The sequence below is a fragment of the Oryza sativa genome, chromosome 6 (assembly GCF_034140825.1).
Source record: "Oryza sativa Japonica Group chromosome 6, ASM3414082v1".
Lineage (NCBI taxonomy): Eukaryota > Viridiplantae > Streptophyta > Magnoliopsida > Poales > Poaceae > Oryza > Oryza sativa.
This window is the reverse complement of record NC_089040.1, coordinates 8,071,747-8,079,973: the sequence shown is the minus strand read 5'-3', so window position 1 is coordinate 8,079,973 and position 8,227 is coordinate 8,071,747. Positions and strand designations below refer to the sequence as shown.

Here is an 8,227-nt window from a genome sequence, read left to right as displayed (position 1 = left end):
TCAAAAAAATTTATGCAAATATAAAAAAAGAAAAGTTGTGTTTAAAGTACTTTGGATAATAAAGTAAGTAAAAAAATAATTCGAATTTTTTTAATAAGACGAATGGTTAAACAGTACAAGTAAAATATTAAAATTTCTTATATTAGGGGGACAGAGGGAGTACTATGCTTTCCTCTCCTTTTTACAAATGAAGAGTTTTGTGAAATGTGTGATTTTTATAAAAAAATCACTGGAACTGAATTATTCATGTAAAAGTCCTATCTATTACAAGGAACCATAAATAAAAATAAATATGTTTCTGCTACAAACCAATAGATCTATCGATGCTTTTTTTTCATCAGTATGTAAACCTAAAATGTAAATCCAATTAAATAATATTACGGGCTATAAAAAATGGTCGCACCAACGGGCGCGACGATTTTATAGTACAATTTGATTTCACATCAAATATATACAAACAAAATGAATTGATTCTATTTCACATCAATTACAGATCATAACCATCTCAAATCGAATCTGCCATCCAAATCAGAATTCTGACAGCTTGCTGTTGAGGACACCGAGCATTAGTTCCTTTTCACCGGACCGGCGGAACGAAGAGCACCTTCCGATTTTTATTAAGAATAAGGCTGTGTTCGGAGGCGTGGGTGTTGCGAACCCATCTCTCACGCATGAAAAACGGAGCGGTACATTAGCACATGATTAATTAAGTATTAGCTAATTTTTTTAAAAAAAATGGATCAATATGATTTTTTAAACAACTTTTTTATAGAAACTTTTTTACAAAAAACACATCGTTTAGCAGTTTGAAAAGCGTGCGCGAGAAAAACGAGAGGAGACTGTTGGGAACTTGCACTTGCAAACAAGACCGGCGACACAGTAGGAGCCCTCTAGTACATCTATACACTCTAAACACACAAGCTCCTTATCACTAAGACAATTGCGCATTTACATGCAAGCTCTGGTCAGCATAGCAGTTCATGTTAACTCCATGCGAGCCCAGACGAAGACGGTGGTCACCGTCTCCTTCACATTTTGAATGACTAACACACGCTTGTAACATGAGACGAGAAATGCATTTTGCCTGTCTCACGCTTTCTGGTTTCCCTAATTTCTATCCTCGTTATAAAAGGCAATGTAGCTAATATTACGATGTGCAATTCCCTTTGTGCCAGTAGAATACATATGCCACCGCTATTAGAAAAATCATTTTCACATACGAGGTCCTTCTATTTTTCCAAGCAGACATCTTTTGGAACCAAACATCCTCCCGCGAAAACGTGAACAAGGGATTCGATGCTTGTCTGCCTGCGAAATGTATTTTTGCAGCCGGACGATATATGGTGCCTCCTGCACCTCCAGAGAAATTTATCTCATCTTCATAGCTCCAGATAAATTTGTCGGATCCTCCCATCTCCCTTGCAACATATATACACCTTACCCCCAAGTTTAGTTTGCAGAGAAATTTATTGGATCCATGCAGCTGATCTGCATCTCTTCAGTTCTGAATTTGAAGATGTAGTGATTAATGTGAGATTTTGGAGAGAACCAATGGAGCGGCACCCGAAGCAGGAGGGAGGAGGCTAGGATGGTGGATATCGAGCTAGCTCGGCTCGGCTCGGTCTGGCTCGTTAGGATAATGAGCTAACTCGGCTCGGCTCGTTATCCTAACGAGCTAGAAACCTGACTCGGCTCGGCTCGTTTGCTAGCTCGAGCCAACTTGTTTAGCTCGTGAGCTTTACTGGCAGAGCATCATGCCCCTCTCCTCCACGAGCGTGAGCGAGCAGAAGGCACCCCACGAGCGTGAGCGAGCAGAAGGCAGCCAGAACCAGCGCAGCGAGAATAGAGGATCTTCTCCATGTGCGAGCAGAAGGCGGCCAGAACCAAGGCAGCGAGAATGGAGGAAGAGGGCCATGGACACGCGAAGGAAGGTTGTTGAAGAAGAATGAAGGCGTCGGTGAGGAGTGCAGAATTTATAGTGGGAGAGCGCTGGTGCGGTTGAGGGATCGTGGGAAAATTCCCGTCGTTGCACACGAGAAAAAATCTCGCACGTCGCGCGCGCGAAAGGAAAAAAACTAACCCAAGCAACCATGAACGCCGCCCAATGCGGAACTGCTCGTGCTGCACCGGTGAATCGCTTCTCCTCATTAGTAGTTCCTAGACATCGTGTGCGGGAGGGAGTTTAGAGGTTCGATTGCGGGAGGGAGTTTAGAGGTTCGATTTCTGGTTCCTTTGCGCCGAGTTGATGTAAAAAGACTCAGGATTGTGGGGATTTTGGGAGTTCGTCGCTTCAAGCTCCTATTCGACCAAGCGGGCAAAGCGAGGAGGAGAACAGCATGGCTAGCGCCGCCGGCTGACCTCCACGGCGCGCGGAAGCTACTCGGTTTCATTCGGAGCGAGGACTCGTCGGCAGCGCCTGAGCTTGACATCCTCCGCATCTCGCCGCCTCGGAGTAGGACGCCCGGACGTGGGAGGCAATGGACAGGCGTCACACGCGCAAAAGCAGCAGCTCGACGGGAAGTAAAGCGGCGAGCCAGCAAATCTAGCCAGCGACACACAACACTAAGTCAGGCCGTCAGGGGCGATAGAGTGCAGCGAGGAGCGGAGCAGCAAACACGAGCCTCCTACCGGCGGCGGCACTGCAACGAATGCCTGTGGTAGCGCTGTTATTGCATTTTGCTGTTATTGCATTTTTGCATACTCATGTGATTTGTGAGTTGTGGTTAGGGTTTGATGGCTGTTGGCCAGCTGGGCCGTGGAGTGCTCCCAATCTTGATGGGCTGCAGCAAGCTGCCCGTGGTCAGTGGTTTGTTTTGATTGGCTGTTTAATATAAGCATATGTGCTCTACACCCTGAGCTCGTTTGGCTCGTGTCAGCTCGAGATGGCTCGTTATGGCCACGAGCTTTTCGTCCTGTTAGCCATAACGAACTATGCGTCCAGCCCTAGCCAGGATACACAGACAAGAGAGAGGATTGGGTGGAGGACGTAGGCGCACTGACATATAGGTCCTACTATTTTTAAATTTTGTTTGACTGATATATAAGTCCACAAATTTTGTTTTATTTATTAAATTGTTAAATTTTGCTTCATGTGCCACATCATATGAAGACCAAGTCAAATTAGCTATGTGGCGCCACGTCAACTAGAACCGTCATCCAAACCACCTTAGGACCAATATTGCACCGGTTTAAACAGTTAAAGGATCCGTTGCATCTGGTATTGTGGTTCAAATATAAAAATCGAACTCGATGGCAAGTTAAGAGACCTGAACAGAACTTATTCCAAAAATATATATTAGAAAGGAATAAGTACACCGAAGGTCCCTCAACTTGTCATCAAGTTATAAAATTGTCCCCCAACCATAAAACCAGATATCCGGCGTCCCTTAACTAATCAAAACCGATCACAATATGTTATGTTCTTTGGTGGTTTTGACACCGGTTTTATCCTACGTGACGGCTGAGTCAGCGTGGGACCCCACATGTCAGGCTGAGTCATCTCTCTCCCCCTTCCGCCTCAGGGCCCTATCCCATTTCCCAACGGACGAGACCGCATCGCCACACTCGCGTCGCGAACGAAGCAGCGTCCGCCGGCGGCGAGATGGAGGCTGTCGCGTCGCCGCCGCTCCTCGCCTCCTTCTTCCTCTCCCCTCCTCATCCAACGTCGGCGGTTGCGGCGGCGTGCTGCTCCCGGCGGAACACCTCCTGCGCCCACCCACCCAGCCCTGGAGGCCTCGAGGCCGCCGTCGCGGAGGTCAAGGCTGCCCCCGACCCCGTCCCTGCACTCATCAGTCTTCAGTGGTTTCCATGTTCAATCAGGCGAGGAGGGCCTCCTGCAATTGATTACATAGATCGTCGTTGCTTTCTTCAATCTATCTCCAATGTTTCTTCAATCTCCATGGATCGTGTGATTGAAGCTAGCAGGGGCAGGCAGGCCACCAATGCCAACGCGATGCTCAGCAGAGTCGATCTCCTCTGCGAGGTCTTCAATTTCAGAATTTCTGCATCTGAATCATCTTTTCTTGATTATGAATTATGAAAATTGCATGTAATCTGCGTATGTTCGTGTGTTTTGCACTTTGCAAACGGTAGGAGCATCCATCTTCGCGTTCTGCTCTCCAAGAACGACCCACTCACCTGCATCAAGCTGTCCTGCGTCATCTCACTCTGTGCATTGCCTCTGCTGGTACCCTAACTATCAATTTAGAAAATTGTTGTGCTGATTTATTCACCAATTTATGAAAAATTCGATCTCGTTGGTTATAATTTCGCAGATTTTCCTATGTGGGGAGATGAACCGGCTCGCTGACGGCATCTTCGATCACTCTGAAAACACAACCTCACACGCTGCTGCTCCTCCCACTACCAGTTTCAACTTAGGAAAAACCGGTGATTCATTCATTCAGATCGCATGCAGCCTTGTTCTACAACTGTTCATGGATCACTTCAGATATTCAGATCGGAGAATCTTTGCGTCCTTGTTCTGATTTGCTTGCATTGTTTCCTCAATTGTTTGACCGTGAGGCGCGGGTGGAGCGAGTACGTGCAGCAGCCGGTGCTCCCGGCGAACCTCGCCAACGTGCTCGTCTGCTTCAACGTCGCCCTCGCTCCCGGCGCGCTCATGACTACCTTCCTCATCCACCAGGGTGAGATGACGCGCATGGTTACCATTGCTGACAAAGCTCGTCTTGTTAATGGTGTGTGTGGTGTGGGTAGGCGTGAGGCCGTCGGTGATTGGCGCGTTCAGCGGCTCGTCGGCGGCGGTGCTCACCGTCAAGTACCTGCCACGGCGGTGGTGCGTTCTGAACCCGAACGTGACGGACGACGGCGCCTCCCTCACATTCTGCCCTGCCGGGCGCCGCGGCGGCTCGTGGACGACCGGCAGTAGGGCACGCGAGCGAGCGCGGCGGCGGCTGCTGCTGGCGCCCTGTCGCCGCCCAACTCCGGCGGCGCCCTCCCCCTGCTCCGCTTCGCGCGGAGAACCGCGCCGATCTGCTCCGCTTCGCCCGCCGCCCCTGCCTGCTTCGTCCGCGCGCCCGTCTCGGCCCCATCCCCTACCCGCTGAAGAAACAAGAGAAGAGAAGAAAATAAAAGAGAAAAGAGAAGAAAAGGGAAGAAAGAAGAGATGACGTGGCATCCTGACATGTGGGGTCCACACTGACTCAGCTGCCACGTAGGATAAAACTAGGGTCAAAACCATCGAAGGATCTATTGTGACCGGTTTTGATTAGTTAAGGGACGCTTGGGGGTGATTTTGTAACTCGATAACGAGTTGAGGGACCTTCAGTGTACTTATTCCTATTAGAAAAGCTACATGCGTTCGCGTGTCTGGGCCTCCCCGTTTCACAACACCAGACCGCCCCGGTTGACAAAGCCCATTTAGGAGACGGCCGCTTCATGGCAGAGGCCCAACGCCTTCGCCCATCACTGCGCCAGCCGCTAGCTTAGCCTTCGTGCTCGCTCAATATTGTACTATCAATATAGCATATACTTTTCTTAAAAATATGTAGCAGTGAATCTACCAAAACCACCTACTCCCTCCATTTAATATTATAAGTCGTTTGATTTTTTCTAATCAAACTTCTTCTAAGTTTGACCAAGTTTATAGAAACAATATAATACTTCATCTCTTCCATTTTAAGTGCGGCCATGATTTCCCGTGCTCAATTTTGATCGTCCGTCTTATTTGAAATCTTTTTAAAAAAATTTAAAAACATAAGTCACGCGTAAACTATTATTAATATTTTATCATATAATAACAATAAAAATACTAATCATAAAAAAATTCAAATAATACGGACGATCAAAGTTAGACATAGAAACTCATGGTTACACTTAAAATGAGACGGAAGGAGTAGTATTTTAACACAAAATAAATATATTCAATGTTAGATTCAATGAAAATAATTTGATATTTTAAATATTGCTACTTTTTTTTTAGAAATTTGGTCAAACTTAACAAGATTTGACTAGGAAAAAAAAGTTAAACGACTTATAATATCAAAAGGAGGGAGTACTTAGTGTTAAAACAAGCAAATCTAAATAAATAGCCTCATGTAAAAACAAATTAAGATGAATATTCCCTATAGCAAAATGATGAATAACACATTCCATAGAAAATATATTTGTATTTTGTTTTAAATAACACTAACAATACTTTTTTTTATCCATCGTAAAGCATCCACATTCACCTAGTATCACACAAAAAGAAAACGAGGCAAACCAATCTATATCTGGCACTGTTCATCACGTCACTGATGATGGGCGACCGCTGCTGCTAAAACCGTACGTGGTGACCGGTGCACCGGCGCCATCACGCTCACAAGCTAAACTTGCATTTCACCCCCAAATTTAAAGTCCCTATCAACCGAACTTTAAATTCCCCGTTGGATTCATCAGCACAAGCAAACTTGCCCGAAACGTACTCACGCCCCCTCACCAAACGTTGCCGGTTTTGATCCGACGCCCTGTAGAGCAGCAATTAATAGTGGGTTTTCAGAGTTGTTAATAACATAAATTTGTTGGCATAAAAGAAAGAGAAAAAAAAAGGAAAGAAATAAACATATATGCTAAGCTTAACAGTGGTATGGTTAAAAACAAACTTTGCTGTATGAGAATAGGAAAGTAGAGGAAATATACTCCTTAGTATTATGTAATACGTACTACATTCGTTTCAGGTTATAAAACGTTTTGACTTTGATCAAAGTTAAACTAATTTAAATTTGATTAAGTTTGTAGAAAAAATAATAATATTTTCAACCCAAGACAAATTTATTATGAAAATATATTCAATTATTGATTTAATGAAACTAATATGGTATTATAAATATTATTATATTTGTCTATAAACTTAGTCAAATTTAAAGTAGTTTGACTTTGATCAAAGTCAAAACGTCTTATAACCTAAAACGGAGGGAGTACTATGTTGTTATATTATGGATGAAGGAAGTAATAATTTTTTTCTGCATTAATTGTTACTAGTCTTTATCATCTTGTGAAACAATGCACTAAAAATAGTTTTTGAATAGACTAATTAAGGGTGTGGTTTATGCTCCCTCTTCCTAATTTCTACTGTCTTATTTGTTTTCATATGGACGCTTTTTAACTGCTAAACAGTATATTTTTAAAAAATAAATCTATGTGAAAGTTACTTAAAATTATATTAATCAATTATCATTTTTCACTAATACTTCCTCCGTTTTTATATTATAAGACTTTCTAGTATTGCCCACATTCATATATATGTTAATGAATCTAGACATATATATGTGCCTAGATTTATTAACATCTATATGAATATGAATAATGCTAGAAAGTCTTATAACCTGAAACGGAAGTAACGGAGATAGTAGTAAATTAACTATGTGCTTATTGTTCGCTCCGTTTTGTACATCGGGTTGAGGGGTTCGCAACGCTCAACACCGAACACCGGAAATCCTAATGGGCGGGTGATCGCTCCCCCATCTGCCCAGCGATCACCCCCTGCCCCTCCCCTATACTCAGATATACTCCTCCCTCTTCTCCCCCTTCCTCCTCCCCTTCTTCTCTTTCTACTACAGTACACAAATTTTAAAAAAAAGTTAGAAAAATTTATGTATAAAAATACTATATATAAAAAATTTGAATTCAAATTCAAATTTAAATCGGGTATGTAAACTTTTGACTTATAAACTTTGGGTCTATAAACTTTAGGTGTATAAACTTTAGATGTATAGAAATACTATATATAGAAAATATTTGAATTCAAATTCAAATTTGAATCAGATATTGTCGGTGACATGGGATCGGGAGTATCATGACTAGAGATTTGAGGCAGACACAATCGCCCACGTGGCCTGGCACCCTCGGGGGACGTCGGGCCCGAGGGTGATGTGTTCGCCCTCCTCTTAGTCCCCCCGAGGGGGTCGGGCTGCACCCCCCTCGGCCCCGAGGGCCGAGGCGCCCCGACCCCTCGTGGGTTTTCGCTCCGCGTGTATGGGTTAGGTGAGCACAGTGGGGCTCACCTAACCACATTTATTGCGGTTTGGCTGAAGCGTGTCACGACGCATGTAACGCAGTGCATTGCACTCATTTATCCGGTCTGTGACCAGTCACAGACCGGTCAGATCGCGGGTTAGGTGGCGACAGGCGGTCTGACGCACGCCTCGCCCCATCCCGTCAGGACGAGGGCTTCTAGGCGCTCGTCCCCAGCTGGAGCTAGCGTGTTACCTCCCAGAGATGGCACGTT

The 8,227-nt window shown here is 44.7% G+C and overlaps 1 non-coding gene across 1 annotated transcript; it reads left to right on the top strand.

Annotated features, from left to right (window-relative positions):
• The first annotated feature begins 3,523 nt into the window (after positions 1-3,523).
• Positions 3,524-5,335, top strand: LOC112939407 (uncharacterized). Its single transcript, XR_010742110.1, has 4 exons — positions 3,524-3,982; positions 4,093-4,186; positions 4,275-4,646; positions 4,717-5,335. It is a non-coding gene; the product is annotated as an uncharacterized protein (transcript).
• The last annotated feature ends 2,892 nt before the right edge of the window (positions 5,336-8,227 follow it).